Below are 17,236 nucleotides of genomic sequence, written 5' to 3' on the forward strand. Positions count from 1 at the left end.
AATTTTCAAATTCATCTTTATTGAAAAAGTTTCAATTGTCAAATTTTCGAATCTATCTTTCGTTAAAAAGTATCAATCGTCAAATTCTCAACTTCATTTTTCGGGAGAATGTTTCAATTGTCAAATTCTCAAATTTATCTGTCGTGAAAACGTTTTAACTGTTAAATTCTCACATTCAACCTTCGTGAAAAAGTTTCAATTGTCAAATTTTCAAATTCATCTTTTGTGAAAAAGTTTCAACTCTCAAATTTTCAAATTTATCTTTATTGAGACAGTTTTAATGGTCAAAATTCTCAAATTTATTTTTCGTGAGAAAGTTTCAACCGTCTAATTTTTAAATTCATCTTTCGTGAGAAAGTTTCAATCGTCAAATTTTCGAATCTATCTTTCGTTACAAAGTTACAGTCGTCAAATTCTCAACTTCATTTTTCGTGAGAATGTTTCAATTGTCAAAATTTTAAATTTATCTGTCGTGAACACGTTTTAACTGTAAAATTCTCACATTCATCTTTCGTGAAAAAGTTTCAATTGTAAAAATTTCAAATCTATCTTTCGTGAAAAAGTTTCAACTGTCAAATTTTCAAATTCAACTTTCGTGAGAAAGTTTCAACCGTCTAATTTTCAAATTCATCTTTCGTGAGAAAGTTTCAATTGTCAAATTCTCAAATTTATCTTTCGTGAGAAAGTTTCAACTATCAAATTTTCACATTCATCTTTTGTGAAAAAGTTTCAACTGGCAAATTTTCAAATCTATTTTTCGTGAGAAAGGTTCAATAGTCAAATTTTCAAATCTATTTTTTGTGAAAAAGTTCCAATTGTCAAATTTTTAAATCTATTTTTCGTGAGAAAGTTGTAACTGTCAGATTCTCAAATTCATCTTTCGTGAGAAAGTTTTAGCTGGCAAATTTTCAAATTCATCTTTGGTGAGAAAGTTTCAGTTGTCATATTTTCAAATTTATCTTGCGTGAAAAAGTTTCAATGGTCAAATTTTCAAATCTATTTTTCGTGAGAAAGGTTCACTTGTCAAATTTTCAAATTTATCTTTCGTGAAAAAGTTTCAATTGTCAAATTCTCAAATTCATCTTTCGTGAGAAAGTTTTAATTGTCAAATTTTCAAATTCATCTTTTGTGAAAAAATTTCAATTGTCACATTTTCAAATCTATTTTTTGTGAGAAAGTTCCAATGGTCAAATTTTTAAATGTATTTTTCGTGAGAAAGTTGTAACTGTCAGATTCTCAAATTCATCTGTCGTGAGAAAGTTTCAACTCTCAAATTTTCAAATTTATCTTTCTTGAGAAAGTTTTAATGGTCAAATTCTCAAATTTATTTTTCGTGAGAAAGTTTCCACGGTCAAATTTTCTAATCTATCTTTCGTGAAAAAGTTTTAACGGTCAAATTTTCAAATCTATTTTTCGTGAGAAAGTTCCGATTGCCAAAATGTCAAATTCATCTTTCGCGAGAAAGTTTTAACTGTCAAATTGTCAAATTCATCTTTCGTGAGAAAGTTTTAACTGTCAGATACTCAAATTCATCATTCGTGAGAAAGTTTCACTTGTCAAATTTTCAAATTCATCTTTTGTGAAAAAGTTTCATCTGTCAAATTTTCAAATTCAACTTTCGTGAAAAAGTTTCAACTGTCTAATTTTCAAATTCATCTTCCGTGAGAAAGTTTCAATTGTCAAATTCTCAAACTTATCTTTCGTGAGAAAGTTTCAACTGTCAAACATTCAAATCTATTTTTCGTGAGAAAGTTTCAAATGTCAAATTTTCAAACTCATCTTTCGTGAAAAAGTTTTAACTGTTAAATTCTCAAATTCATCTGTCGTGAAAAAGTTTCAATTGTCAAATTTTCAAATCTATTTTTCGTGAGAAAGTTCCAATTGTCAAATTCTCAAATTCATCTTTCGTGAGAAAGTTTTAAGTGTGAAATTTTCAAATTCATCTTTCGTGAGAAAGTTTCAACTGTCAAATTTTCAAATTCATCTTTATTGAAAAAGTTTCAATTGTCAAATTTTCGAATCTATCTTTAGTTAAAAAGTTTCAATCGTCAAATTCTCAACTTCATTTTTCGGGAGAATGTTTCAATTGTCAAATTCTCAAATTTATCTGTCGTGAAAACGTTTTAACTGTTAAATTCTCACATTCATCCTCCGTGAAAAAGTTTCAATTGTCAAATTTTCAAATTCATCTTTTGTGAAAAAGTTTCAACTGTCAAATTTTCAAATTCAACTTTCGTGAGAAAGTTTCAACCGTCTAATTTTCAAATTCATCTTTCGTGAGAAAGTTTCAATTGTCAAATTCTCAAATTCATCTTTCGTGAGAAAGTTTTAATTGTCAAGTTTTCAAATTCATCTTTTGTGCAAAAATTTCAATTGTCACATTTTCAAATCTATTTTTTGTGAGAAAGTTCCAATGGTCAAATTTTTAAATGTATTTTTCGTGAGAAAGTTGTAACTGTCAGATTCTCAAATTCATCTGTCGTGAGAAAGTTTCAACTCTCAAATTTTCAAATTTATCTTTCTTGAGAAAGATTTAATGGTCAAATTCTCAAATTTATTTTTCGTGAGAAAGTTTCCACGGTCAAATTTTCTAATCTATCTTTCGTGAAAAAGTTTTAACGGTCAAATTTTCAAATCTATTTTTCGTGAGAAAGTTCCGATTGCCAAAATGTCAAATTCATCTTTCGCGAGAAAGTTTCAACTGTCAAATTTTCAAATTCATCTTTCGTGAGAAAGTTTTAACTGTCAGATACTCAAATTCATCTTTCGTGAGAAAGTTTCACTTGTCAAATTTTCAAAATCATCTTTTGTGAAAAAATTTCAACTGTCAAATTTTCAAATTCAACTTTCGTGAAAAAGTTTCAACTGTCTAATTTTCAAATTCATCTTCCGTGAGAAAGTTTCAATTGTCAAATTCTCAAACTTATCTTTCGTGAGAAAGTTTCAACTGTCAAACATTCAAATCTATTTTTCGTGAGAAAGTTTCAAATGTCAAATTTTCAAACTCATCTTTCGTGAAAAAGTTTTAACTGTTAAATTCTCAAATTCATCTGTCGTGAAAAAGTTTCAATTGTCAAATTTTCAAATCTATTTTTCGTGAGAAAGTTCCAATTGTCAAATTCTCAAATTCATCTTTCGTGAGAAAGTTTCAAGTGTGAAATTTTCAAATTCATCTTTCGTGAGAAAGTTTCAACTGTCAAATTTTCAAATTCATCTTTATTGAAAAAGTTTCAATTGTCAAATTTTCGAATCTATCTTTCGTTAAAAAGTTTCAATCGTCAAATTCTCAACTTCATTTTTCGGGAGAATGTTTCAATTGTCAAATTCTCAAATTTATTTGTCGTGAAAACGTTTTAACTGTTAAATTCTCACATTCATCCTCCGTGAAAAAGTTTCAATTGTCAAATTTTCAAATTCATCTTTTGTGAAAAAGTTTCAACTGTCAAATTTTCAAATTCAACTTTCGTGAGAAAGTTTCAACCGTCTAATTTTCAAATTCATCTTTCGTGAGAAAGTTTCAATTGTCAAATTCTCAAATTTATCTTTCGCGAGAAAGTTTCAACTGTCAAATTTTCACATTCATCTTTTGTGAAAAAGTTTCAACTGGCAAATTTTCAAATCTATTTTTCGTGAGAAAGGTTCAATAGTCAAATTTTCAAATCTATTTTTTGTGAAAAAGTTCCAATTGTCAAATTTTTAAATCTATTTTTCGTGAGAAAGTTGTAACTGTCAGATTCTCAAATTCATCTTTCGTGAGAAAGTTTCAGCTGGCAAATTTTCAAATTCATCTTTGGTGAGAAAGTTTCAGTTGTCATATTTTCAAATTTATCTTGCGTGAAAAAGTTTCAATGGTCAAATTTTCAAATCTATTTTTTGTGAGAAAGGTTCACTTGTCAAATTTTCAAATTTATCTTTCGTGAAAAAGTTTCAATTGTCAAATTCTCAAATTCATCTTTCGTGAGAAAGTTTTAATTGTCAAATTTTCAAATTCATCTTTTGTGAAAAAATTTCAATTGTCACATTTTTAAATCTTTTTTTTGTGAGAAAGTTCCAATGGTCAAATTTTTAAATGTATTTTTCGTGAGAAAGTTGTAACTGTCAGATTCTCAAATTCATCTGTCGTGAGAAAGTTCCAATTGTCAAATTTTCAAATCTATTTTTCGTGAGAACGTTCCAATTGTCAAATTCTCAAATTCATCTTTCATGAGAAAGTTTCAAGTGTGAAATTTTCAAATTCATCTTTCGTGAGAAAGTTTCAACTGTCAAATTTTCAAATTCATCTTTATTGAAAAAGTTTCAATTGTCAAATTTACGAATCTATCTTTCGTTAAAAAGTTTCAATCGTCAAATTCTCAACTTCATTTTTCGGGAGAATGTTTCAATTGTCAAATTCTCAAATTTATCTGTCGTGAAAACGTTTTAACTGTTAAATTCTCACATTCATCCTCCGTGAAAAAGTTTCAATTGTCAAATTTTCAAATTCATCTTTTGTGAAAAAGTTTCAACTGTCAAATTTTCAAATTCATCTTTATTGAAAAAGTTTCAATTGTCAAATTTTCAAATCAATCTTTCGTGAAAAAGTTTCAATTGTCAAATTCTCAAATTCATCTTTCGTGAGGAAGTTTCAACTGTCAAATTTTCAAATTCATCTTTCGTTAGAAAGTTTCACCTGTCAAATTTTCAAACTGAACTTTCGTGAGAAAGTTTCAACTGTCAAATTTTTAAATTCACCTTTCGTGAGAAAGTTTCAATTGTCAAATTCTCAAATTTATCTTTCATGAGAAAGTTTCAACTGTCAAACTTTCAAATCTATTTTTTGTGAAAAAGTTCCAATTGTCAAATTTTTAAATCTATTTTTCGTGAGAAAGTTGTAACTGTCAGATTCTCAATTCCATCTTTGGTGAGAAAGTTTCAGCTGGCAAATTTTCAAATTCATCTTTGGTGAGAAAGTTTCAGCTGTCAAATTTTCAAATTTATCTTTCGTGAGAAAGTTTCAACTGTCAAACATTCAAATCTATTTTTTGTGAAAAAGTTCCAATTATCAAATTTTTAAATCTATTTTTCGTGAGAAAGTTGTAACTGTCAGATTCTCAATTCATCTTTCGTGAGAAAGTTTCAATTGTCAAATGTTCACATTCATCTTTTGTGAAAAAGTTTCAACTGGCAAATTTTCAAATCTATTTTTTGTGAGAAAGTTCCAATGGTCAAATTTTGAAATGTATTTTTCGTAAGAAAGTTTTAACTGTCAGATTCTCAAATTCATCTTTCGTGAGAAAGTTTCAACTCTCAAATTTTCAAATTTATCTTTCTTGAGAAAGTTTTAATGGTCAAATTCTCAAATTTATTTTTCGTTAGAAAGTTTCCACTGTCAAATTTTCTAATCTATCTTTCGTGAAAAAGTTTTAACTGTCAAATTTTCAAATCTATTTTTCGTGAGAAAGTTCCAATTGTCAAATTGTCAAATTCATCTTTCGTGAGAAAGTTTTAACTGTCAAATTTTCAAATTCATCTTTATTGAAAAAGTTTCAATTGTCAAATTTTCGAATCTATCTTTATTGAAAAAGTTTCAATTGTCAAATTTTCGAATCTATCTTTCGTTACAAAGTTGCAATCGTCAAATTCTTAACTTCATTTTTCGTGAGAATGTTTCAATTGTCAAATTCTCGAATTTATCTTTCGTGAAAACGTTTTAACTGTTAAATTCTCACATTCATCTTTCGTGAAAAAATTTCAATTGTGAAATTTTCAAATCTATCTTTCGTGAAAATGTTTCAATTGTCAAATTCTCAATTTTATCTGTCGTGAAAACGTTTCAACTGTTAAATTCTCACATTCATCCTTCGTGAAAAAGTTTCAACTGTCAAATTTTCAAATTAATCTTTCGTGAGAAAGTTTTAACTGTCAAATTTTCAAATTCATCTTTATTGAAAAAGTTTCAATTGTCAAATTTTCGAATCTATCTTTCGTTAAAAAGTTTCAATCGTCAAATTCTCAACTTCATTTTTCGGGAGAATGTTTCAATTGTCAAATTCTCAAATTTATCTGTCGTGAAAACGTTTTAACTGTTAAATTCTCACAATCATCCTTCGTGAAAAAGTTTCAATTGTCAAATTTTCAAATTCATCTTTTGTGAAAAAGTTTCAACTCTCAAATTTTCAAATTTATCTTTATTGAGACAGTTTTAATGGTCAAAATTCTCAAATTTATTTTTCGTGAGAAAGTTTCAACCGTCTAATTTTTAAATTCATCTTTCGTGAGAAAGTTTCAATCGTCAAATTTTCGAATCTATCTTTCGTTACAAAGTTACAGTCGTCAAATTCTCAACTTCATTTTTCGTGAGAATGTTTCAATTGTCAAAATTTTAAATTTATCTGTCGTGAACACGTTTTAACTGTAAAATTCTCACATTCATCTTTCGTGAAAAAGTTTCAATTGTAAAAATTTCAAATCTATCTTTCGTGAAAAAGTTTCAACTGTCAAATTTTCAAATTCAACTTTCGTGAGAAAGTTTCAACCGTCTAATTTTCAAATTCATCTTTCGTGAGAAAGTTTCAATTGTCAAATTCTCAAATTTATCTTTCGTGAGAAAGTTTCAACTATCAAATTTTCACATTCATCTTTTGTGAAAAAGTTTCAACTGGCAAATTTTCAAATCTATTTTTCGTGAGAAAGGTTCAATAGTCAAATTTTCAAATCTATTTTTTGTGAAAAAGTTCCAATTGTCAAATTTTTAAATCTATTTTTCGTGAGAAAGTTGTAACTGTCAGATTCTCAAATTCATCTTTCGTGAGAAAGTTTTAGCTGGCAAATTTTCAAATTCATCTTTGGTGAGAAAGTTTCAGTTGTCATATTTTCAAATTTATCTTGCGTGAAAAAGTTTCAATGGTCAAATTTTCAAATCTATTTTTCGTGAGAAAGGTTCACTTGTCAAATTTTCAAATTTATCTTTCGTGAAAAAGTTTCAATTGTCAAATTCTCAAATTCATCTTTCGTGAGAAAGTTTTAATTGTCAAATTTTCAAATTCATCTTTTGTGAAAAAATTTCAATTGTCACATTTTCAAATCTATTTTTTGTGAGAAAGTTCCAATGGTCAAATTTTTAAATGTATTTTTCGTGAGAAAGTTGTAACTGTCAGATTCTCAAATTCATCTGTCGTGAGAAAGTTTCAACTCTCAAATTTTCAAATTTATCTTTCTTGAGAAAGTTTTAATGGTCAAATTCTCAAATTTATTTTTCGTGAGAAAGTTTCCACGGTCAAATTTTCTAATCTATCTTTCGTGAAAAAGTTTTAACGGTCAAATTTTCAAATCTATTTTTCGTGAGAAAGTTCCGATTGCCAAAATGTCAAATTCATCTTTCGCGAGAAAGTTTTAACTGTCAAATTGTCAAATTCATCTTTCGTGAGAAAGTTTTAACTGTCAGATACTCAAATTCATCATTCGTGAGAAAGTTTCACTTGTCAAATTTTCAAATTCATCTTTTGTGAAAAAGTTTCATCTGTCAAATTTTCAAATTCAACTTTCGTGAAAAAGTTTCAACTGTCTAATTTTCAAATTCATCTTCCGTGAGAAAGTTTCAATTGTCAAATTCTCAAACTTATCTTTCGTGAGAAAGTTTCAACTGTCAAACATTCAAATCTATTTTTCGTGAGAAAGTTTCAAATGTCAAATTTTCAAACTCATCTTTCGTGAAAAAGTTTTAACTGTTAAATTCTCAAATTCATCTGTCGTGAAAAAGTTTCAATTGTCAAATTTTCAAATCTATTTTTCGTGAGAAAGTTCCAATTGTCAAATTCTCAAATTCATCTTTCGTGAGAAAGTTTCAAGTGTGAAATTTTCAAATTCATCTTTCGTGAGAAAGTTTCAACTGTCAAATTTTCAAATTCATCTTTATTGAAAAAGTTTCAATTGTCAAATTTTCGAATCTATCTTTCGTTAAAAAGTTTCAATCGTCAAATTCTCAACTTCATTTTTCGGGAGAATGTTTCAATTGTCAAATTCTCAAATTTATTTGTCGTGAAAACGTTTTAACTGTTAAATTCTCACATTCATCCTCCGTGAAAAAGTTTCAATTGTCAAATTTTCAAATTCATCTTTTGTGAAAAAGTTTCAACTGTCAAATTTTCAAATTCAACTTTCGTGAGAAAGTTTCAACCGTCTAATTTTCAAATTCATCTTTCGTGAGAAAGTTTCAATTGTCAAATTCTCAAATTTATCTTTCGCGAGAAAGTTTCAACTGTCAAATTTTCACATTCATCTTTTGTGAAAAAGTTTCAACTGGCAAATTTTCAAATCTATTTTTCGTGAGAAAGGTTCAATAGTCAAATTTTCAAATCTATTTTTTGTGAAAAAGTTCCAATTGTCAAATTTTTAAATCTATTTTTCGTGAGAAAGTTGTAACTGTCAGATTCTCAAATTCATCTTTCGTGAGAAAGTTTCAGCTGGCAAATTTTCAAATTCATCTTTGGTGAGAAAGTTTCAGTTGTCATATTTTCAAATTTATCTTGCGTGAAAAAGTTTCAATGGTCAAATTTTCAAATCTATTTTTTGTGAGAAAGGTTCACTTGTCAAATTTTCAAATTTATCTTTCGTGAAAAAGTTTCAATTGTCAAATTCTCAAATTCATCTTTCGTGAGAAAGTTTTAATTGTCAAATTTTCAAATTCATCTTTTGTGAAAAAATTTCAATTGTCACATTTTTAAATCTATTTTTTGTGAGAAAGTTCCAATGGTCAAATTTTTAAATGTATTTTTCGTGAGAAAGTTGTAACTGTCAGATTCTCAAATTCATCTGTCGTGAGAAAGTTCCAATTGTCAAATTTTCAAATCTATTTTTCGTGAGAACGTTCCAATTGTCAAATTCTCAAATTCATCTTTCATGAGAAAGTTTCAAGTGTGAAATTTTCAAATTCATCTTTCGTGAGAAAGTTTCAACTGTCAAATTTTCAAATTCATCTTTATTGAAAAAGTTTCAATTGTCAAATTTTCGAATCTATCTTTCGTTAAAAAGTTTCAATCGTCAAATTCTCAACTTCATTTTTCGGGAGAATGTTTCAATTGTCAAATTCTCAAATTTATCTGTCGTGAAAACGTTTTAACTGTTAAATTCTCACATTCATCCTCCGTGAAAAAGTTTCAATTGTCAAATTTTCAAATTCATCTTTTGTGAAAAAGTTTCAACTGTCAAATTTTCAAATTCATCTTTATTGAAAAAGTTTCAATTGTCAAATTTTCAAATCTATCTTTCGTGAAAAAGTTTCAATTGTCAAATTCTCAAATTCATCTTTCGTGAGGAAGTTTCAACTGTCAAATTTTCAAATTCATCTTTCGTGAGAAAGTTTCACCTGTCAAATTTTCAAACTGAACTTTCGTGAGAAAGTTTCAACTGTCAAATTTTTAAATTCATCTTTCGTGAGAAAGTTTCAATTGTCAAATTCTCAAATTTATCTTTCATGAGAAAGTTTCAACTGTCAAACTTTCAAATCTATTTTTTGTGAAAAAGTTCCAATTGTCAAATTTTTAAATCTATTTTTCGTGAGAAAGTTGTAACTGTCAGATTCTCAATTCCATCTTTGGTGAGAAAGTTTCAGCTGGCAAATTTTCAAATTCATCTTTGGTGAGAAAGTTTCAGCTGTCAAATTTTCAAATTTATCTTTCGTGAGAAAGTTTCAACTGTCAAACATTCAAATCTATTTTTTGTGAAAAAGTTCCAATTATCAAATTTTTAAATCTATTTTTCGTGAGAAAGTTGTAACTGTCAGATTCTCAATTCATCTTTCGTGAGAAAGTTTCAATTGTCAAATGTTCACATTCATCTTTTGTGAAAAAGTTTCAACTGGCAAATTTTCAAATCTATTTTTTGTGAGAAAGTTCCAATGGTCAAATTTTGAAATGTATTTTTCGTAAGAAAGTTTTAACTGTCAGATTCTCAAATTCATCTTTCGTGAGAAAGTTTCAACTCTCAAATTTTCAAATTTATCTTTCTTGAGAAAGTTTTAATGGTCAAATTCTCAAATTTATTTTTCGTTAGAAAGTTTCCACTGTCAAATTTTCTAATCTATCTTTCGTGAAAAAGTTTTAACTGTCAAATTTTCAAATCTATTTTTCGTGAGAAAGTTCCAATTGTCAAATTGTCAAATTCATCTTTCGTGAGAAAGTTTTAACTGTCAAATTTTCAAATTCATCTTTATTGAAAAAGTTTCAATTGTCAAATTTTCGAATCTATCTTTATTGAAAAAGTTTCAATTGTCAAATTTTCGAATCTATCTTTCGTTACAAAGTTGCAATCGTCAAATTCTTAACTTCATTTTTCGTGAGAATGTTTCAATTGTCAAATTCTCGAATTTATCTTTCGTGAAAACGTTTTAACTGTTAAATTCTCACATTCATCTTTCGTGAAAAAATTTCAATTGTGAAATTTTCAAATCTATCTTTCGTGAAAATGTTTCAATTGTCAAATTCTCAATTTTATCTGTCGTGAAAACGTTTCAACTGTTAAATTCTCACATTCATCCTTCGTGAAAAAGTTTCAACTGTCAAATTTTCAAATTAATCTTTCGTGAGAAAGTTTTAACTGTCAAATTTTCAAATTCATCTTTATTGAAAAAGTTTCAATTGTCAAATTTTCGAATCTATCTTTCGTTAAAAAGTTTCAATCGTCAAATTCTCAACTTCATTTTTCGGGAGAATGTTTCAATTGTCAAATTCTCAAATTTATCTGTCGTGAAAACGTTTTAACTGTTAAATTCTCACAATCATCCTTCGTGAAAAAGTTTCAATTGTCAAATTTTCAAATTCATCTTTTGTGAAAAAGTTTCAACTCTCAAATTTTCAAATTTATCTTTATTGAGACAGTTTTAATGGTCAAAATTCTCAAATTTATTTTTCGTGAGAAAGTTTCAACCGTCTAATTTTTAAATTCATCTTTCGTGAGAAAGTTTCAATCGTCAAATTTTCGAATCTATCTTTCGTTACAAAGTTACAGTCGTCAAATTCTCAACTTCATTTTTCGTGAGAATGTTTCAATTGTCAAAATTTTAAATTTATCTGTCGTGAACACGTTTTAACTGTAAAATTCTCACATTCATCTTTCGTGAAAAAGTTTCAATTGTAAAAATTTCAAATCTATCTTTCGTGAAAAAGTTTCAACTGTCAAATTTTCAAATTCAACTTTCGTGAGAAAGTTTCAACCGTCTAATTTTCAAATTCATCTTTCGTGAGAAAGTTTCAATTGTCAAATTCTCAAATTTATCTTTCGTGAGAAAGTTTCAACTATCAAATTTTCACATTCATCTTTTGTGAAAAAGTTTCAACTGGCAAATTTTCAAATCTATTTTTCGTGAGAAAGGTTCAATAGTCAAATTTTCAAATCTATTTTTTGTGAAAAAGTTCCAATTGTCAAATTTTTAAATCTATTTTTCGTGAGAAAGTTGTAACTGTCAGATTCTCAAATTCATCTTTCGTGAGAAAGTTTTAGCTGGCAAATTTTCAAATTCATCTTTGGTGAGAAAGTTTCAGTTGTCATATTTTCAAATTTATCTTGCGTGAAAAAGTTTCAATGGTCAAATTTTCAAATCTATTTTTCGTGAGAAAGGTTCACTTGTCAAATTTTCAAATTTATCTTTCGTGAAAAAGTTTCAATTGTCAAATTCTCAAATTCATCTTTCGTGAGAAAGTTTTAATTGTCAAATTTTCAAATTCATCTTTTGTGAAAAAATTTCAATTGTCACATTTTCAAATCTATTTTTTGTGAGAAAGTTCCAATGGTCAAATTTTTAAATGTATTTTTCGTGAGAAAGTTGTAACTGTCAGATTCTCAAATTCATCTGTCGTGAGAAAGTTTCAACTCTCAAATTTTCAAATTTATCTTTCTTGAGAAAGTTTTAATGGTCAAATTCTCAAATTTATTTTTCGTGAGAAAGTTTCCACGGTCAAATTTTCTAATCTATCTTTCGTGAAAAAGTTTTAACGGTCAAATTTTCAAATCTATTTTTCGTGAGAAAGTTCCGATTGCCAAAATGTCAAATTCATCTTTCGCGAGAAAGTTTTAACTGTCAAATTGTCAAATTCATCTTTCGTGAGAAAGTTTTAACTGTCAGATACTCAAATTCATCATTCGTGAGAAAGTTTCACTTGTCAAATTTTCAAATTCATCTTTTGTGAAAAAGTTTCATCTGTCAAATTTTCAAATTCAACTTTCGTGAAAAAGTTTCAACTGTCTAATTTTCAAATTCATCTTCCGTGAGAAAGTTTCAATTGTCAAATTCTCAAACTTATCTTTCGTGAGAAAGTTTCAACTGTCAAACATTCAAATCTATTTTTCGTGAGAAAGTTTCAAATGTCAAATTTTCAAACTCATCTTTCGTGAAAAAGTTTTAACTGTTAAATTCTCAAATTCATCTGTCGTGAAAAAGTTTCAATTGTCAAATTTTCAAATCTATTTTTCGTGAGAAAGTTCCAATTGTCAAATTCTCAAATTCATCTTTCGTGAGAAAGTTTCAAGTGTGAAATTTTCAAATTCATCTTTCGTGAGAAAGTTTCAACTGTCAAATTTTCAAATTCATCTTTATTGAAAAAGTTTCAATTGTCAAATTTTCGAATCTATCTTTAGTTAAAAAGTTTCAATCGTCAAATTCTCAACTTCATTTTTCGGGAGAATGTTTCAATTGTCAAATTCTCAAATTTATCTGTCGTGAAAACGTTTTAACTGTTAAATTCTCACATTCATCCTCCGTGAAAAAGTTTCAATTGTCAAATTTTCAAATTCATCTTTTGTGAAAAAGTTTCAACTGTCAAATTTTCAAATTCAACTTTCGTGAGAAAGTTTCAACCGTCTAATTTTCAAATTCATCTTTCGTGAGAAAGTTTCAATTGTCAAATTCTCAAATTCATCTTTCGTGAGAAAGTTTTAATTGTCAAGTTTTCAAATTCATCTTTTGTGCAAAAATTTCAATTGTCACATTTTCAAATCTATTTTTTGTGAGAAAGTTCCAATGGTCAAATTTTTAAATGTATTTTTCGTGAGAAAGTTGTAACTGTCAGATTCTCAAATTCATCTGTCGTGAGAAAGTTTCAACTCTCAAATTTTCAAATTTATCTTTCTTGAGAAAGATTTAATGGTCAAATTCTCAAATTTATTTTTCGTGAGAAAGTTTCCACGGTCAAATTTTCTAATCTATCTTTCGTGAAAAAGTTTTAACGGTCAAATTTTCAAATCTATTTTTCGTGAGAAAGTTCCGATTGCCAAAATGTCAAATTCATCTTTCGCGAGAAAGTTTCAACTGTCAAATTTTCAAATTCATCTTTCGTGAGAAAGTTTTAACTGTCAGATACTCAAATTCATCTTTCGTGAGAAAGTTTCACTTGTCAAATTTTCAAAATCATCTTTTGTGAAAAAATTTCAACTGTCAAATTTTCAAATTCAACTTTCGTGAAAAAGTTTCAACTGTCTAATTTTCAAATTCATCTTCCGTGAGAAAGTTTCAATTGTCAAATTCTCAAACTTATCTTTCGTGAGAAAGTTTCAACTGTCAAACATTCAAATCTATTTTTCGTGAGAAAGTTTCAAATGTCAAATTTTCAAACTCATCTTTCGTGAAAAAGTTTTAACTGTTAAATTCTCAAATTCATCTGTCGTGAAAAAGTTTCAATTGTCAAATTTTCAAATCTATTTTTCGTGAGAAAGTTCCAATTGTCAAATTCTCAAATTCATCTTTCGTGAGAAAGTTTCAAGTGTGAAATTTTCAAATTCATCTTTCGTGAGAAAGTTTCAACTGTCAAATTTTCAAATTCATCTTTATTGAAAAAGTTTCAATTGTCAAATTTTCGAATCTATCTTTCGTTAAAAAGTTTCAATCGTCAAATTCTCAACTTCATTTTTCGGGAGAATGTTTCAATTGTCAAATTCTCAAATTTATTTGTCGTGAAAAAGTTTTAACTGTTAAATTCTCACATTCATCCTCCGTGAAAAAGTTTCAATTGTCAAATTTTCAAATTCATCTTTTGTGAAAAAGTTTCAACTGTCAAATTTTCAAATTCAACTTTCGTGAGAAAGTTTCAACCGTCTAATTTTCAAATTCATCTTTCGTGAGAAAGTTTCAATTGTCAAATTCTCAAATTTATCTTTCGCGAGAAAGTTTCAACTGTCAAATTTTCACATTCATCTTTTGTGAAAAAGTTTCAACTGGCAAATTTTCAAATCTATTTTTCGTGAGAAAGGTTCAATAGTCAAATTTTCAAATCTATTTTTTGTGAAAAAGTTCCAATTGTCAAATTTTTAAATCTATTTTTCGTGAGAAAGTTGTAACTGTCAGATTCTCAAATTCATCTTTCGTGAGAAAGTTTCAGCTGGCAAATTTTCAAATTCATCTTTGGTGAGAAAGTTTCAGTTGTCATATTTTCAAATTTATCTTGCGTGAAAAAGTTTCAATGGTCAAATTTTCAAATCTATTTTTTGTGAGAAAGGTTCACTTGTCAAATTTTCAAATTTATCTTTCGTGAAAAAGTTTCAATTGTCAAATTCTCAAATTCATCTTTCGTGAGAAAGTTTTAATTGTCAAATTTTCAAATTCATCTTTTGTGAAAAAATTTCAATTGTCACATTTTTAAATCTTTTTTTTGTGAGAAAGTTCCAATGGTCAAATTTTTAAATGTATTTTTCGTGAGAAAGTTGTAACTGTCAGATTCTCAAATTCATCTGTCGTGAGAAAGTTCCAATTGTCAAATTTTCAAATCTATTTTTCGTGAGAACGTTCCAATTGTCAAATTCTCAAATTCATCTTTCATGAGAAAGTTTCAAGTGTGAAATTTTCAAATTCATCTTTCGTGAGAAAGTTTCAACTGTCAAATTTTCAAATTCATCTTTATTGAAAAAGTTTCAATTGTCAAATTTTCGAATCTATCTTTCGTTAAAAAGTTTCAATCGTCAAATTCTCAACTTCATTTTTCGGGAGAATGTTTCAATTGTCAAATTCTCAAATTTATCTGTCGTGAAAACGTTTTAACTGTTAAATTCTCACATTCATCCTCCGTGAAAAAGTTTCAATTGTCAAATTTTCAAATTCATCTTTTGTGAAAAAGTTTCAACTGTCAAATTTTCAAATTCATCTTTATTGAAAAAGTTTCAATTGTCAAATTTTCAAATCAATCTTTCGTGAAAAAGTTTCAATTGTCAAATTCTCAAATTCATCTTTCGTGAGGAAGTTTCAACTGTCAAATTTTCAAATTCATCTTTCGTTAGAAAGTTTCACCTGTCAAATTTTCAAACTGAACTTTCGTGAGAAAGTTTCAACTGTCAAATTTTTAAATTCACCTTTCGTGAGAAAGTTTCAATTGTCAAATTCTCAAATTTATCTTTCATGAGAAAGTTTCAACTGTCAAACTTTCAAATCTATTTTTTGTGAAAAAGTTCCAATTGTCAAATTTTTAAATCTATTTTTCGTGAGAAAGTTGTAACTGTCAGATTCTCAATTCCATCTTTGGTGAGAAAGTTTCAGCTGGCAAATTTTCAAATTCATCTTTGGTGAGAAAGTTTCAGCTGTCAAATTTTCAAATTTATCTTTCGTGAGAAAGTTTCAACTGTCAAACATTCAAATCTATTTTTTGTGAAAAAGTTCCAATTATCAAATTTTTAAATCTATTTTTCGTGAGAAAGTTGTAACTGTCAGATTCTCAATTCATCTTTCGTGAGAAAGTTTCAATTGTCAAATGTTCACATTCATCTTTTGTGAAAAAGTTTCAACTGGCAAATTTTCAAATCTATTTTTTGTGAGAAAGTTCCAATGGTCAAATTTTGAAATGTATTTTTCGTAAGAAAGTTTTAACTGTCAGATTCTCAAATTCATCTTTCGTGAGAAAGTTTCAACTCTCAAATTTTCAAATTTATCTTTCTTGAGAAAGTTTTAATGGTCAAATTCTCAAATTTATTTTTCGTTAGAAAGTTTCCACTGTCAAATTTTCTAATCTATCTTTCGTGAAAAAGTTTTAACTGTCAAATTTTCAAATCTATTTTTCGTGAGAAAGTTCCAATTGTCAAATTGTCAAATTCATCTTTCGTGAGAAAGTTTTAACTGTCAAATTTTCAAATTCATCTTTATTGAAAAAGTTTCAATTGTCAAATTTTCGAATCTATCTTTATTGAAAAAGTTTCAATTGTCAAATTTTCGAATCTATCTTTCGTTACAAAGTTGCAATCGTCAAATTCTTAACTTCATTTTTCGTGAGAATGTTTCAATTGTCAAATTCTCGAATTTATCTTTCGTGAAAACGTTTTAACTGTTAAATTCTCACATTCATCTTTCGTGAAAAAATTTCAATTGTGAAATTTTCAAATCTATCTTTCGTGAAAATGTTTCAATTGTCAAATTCTCAATTTTATCTGTCGTGAAAACGTTTCAACTGTTAAATTCTCACATTCATCCTTCGTGAAAAAGTTTCAACTGTCAAATTTTCAAATTAATCTTTCGTGAGAAAGTTTTAACTGTCAAATTTTCAAATTCATCTTTATTGAAAAAGTTTCAATTGTCAAATTTTCGAATCTATCTTTCGTTAAAAAGTTTCAATCGTCAAATTCTCAACTTCATTTTTCGGGAGAATGTTTCAATTGTCAAATTCTCAAATTTATCTGTCGTGAAAACGTTTTAACTGTTAAATTCTCACAATCATCCTTCGTGAAAAAGTTTCAATTGTCAAATTTTCAAATTCATCTTTTGTGAAAAAGTTTCAACTCTCAAATTTTCAAATTTATCTTTATTGAGACAGTTTTAATGGTCAAAATTCTCAAATTTATTTTTCGTGAGAAAGTTTCAACCGTCTAATTTTTAAATTCATCTTTCGTGAGAAAGTTTCAATCGTCAAATTTTCGAATCTATCTTTCGTTACAAAGTTACAGTCGTCAAATTCTCAACTTCATTTTTCGTGAGAATGTTTCAATTGTCAAAATTTTAAATTTATCTGTCGTGAACACGTTTTAACTGTAAAATTCTCACATTCATCTTTCGTGAAAAAGTTTCAATTGTAAAAATTTCAAATCTATCTTTCGTGAAAAAGTTTCAACTGTCAAATTTTCAAATTCAACTTTCGTGAGAAAGTTTCAACCGTCTAATTTTCAAATTCATCTTTCGTGAGAAAGTTTCAATTGTCAAATTCTCAAATTTATCTTTCGTGAGAAAGTTTCAACTATCAAATTTTCACATTCATCTTTTGTGAAAAAGTTTCAACTGGCAAATTTTCAAATCTAT

Source organism: Venturia canescens, chromosome 7, assembly GCF_019457755.1.
Source record: "Venturia canescens isolate UGA chromosome 7, ASM1945775v1, whole genome shotgun sequence".
NCBI classification, from domain to species: Eukaryota; Metazoa; Arthropoda; class Insecta; order Hymenoptera; family Ichneumonidae; genus Venturia; species Venturia canescens.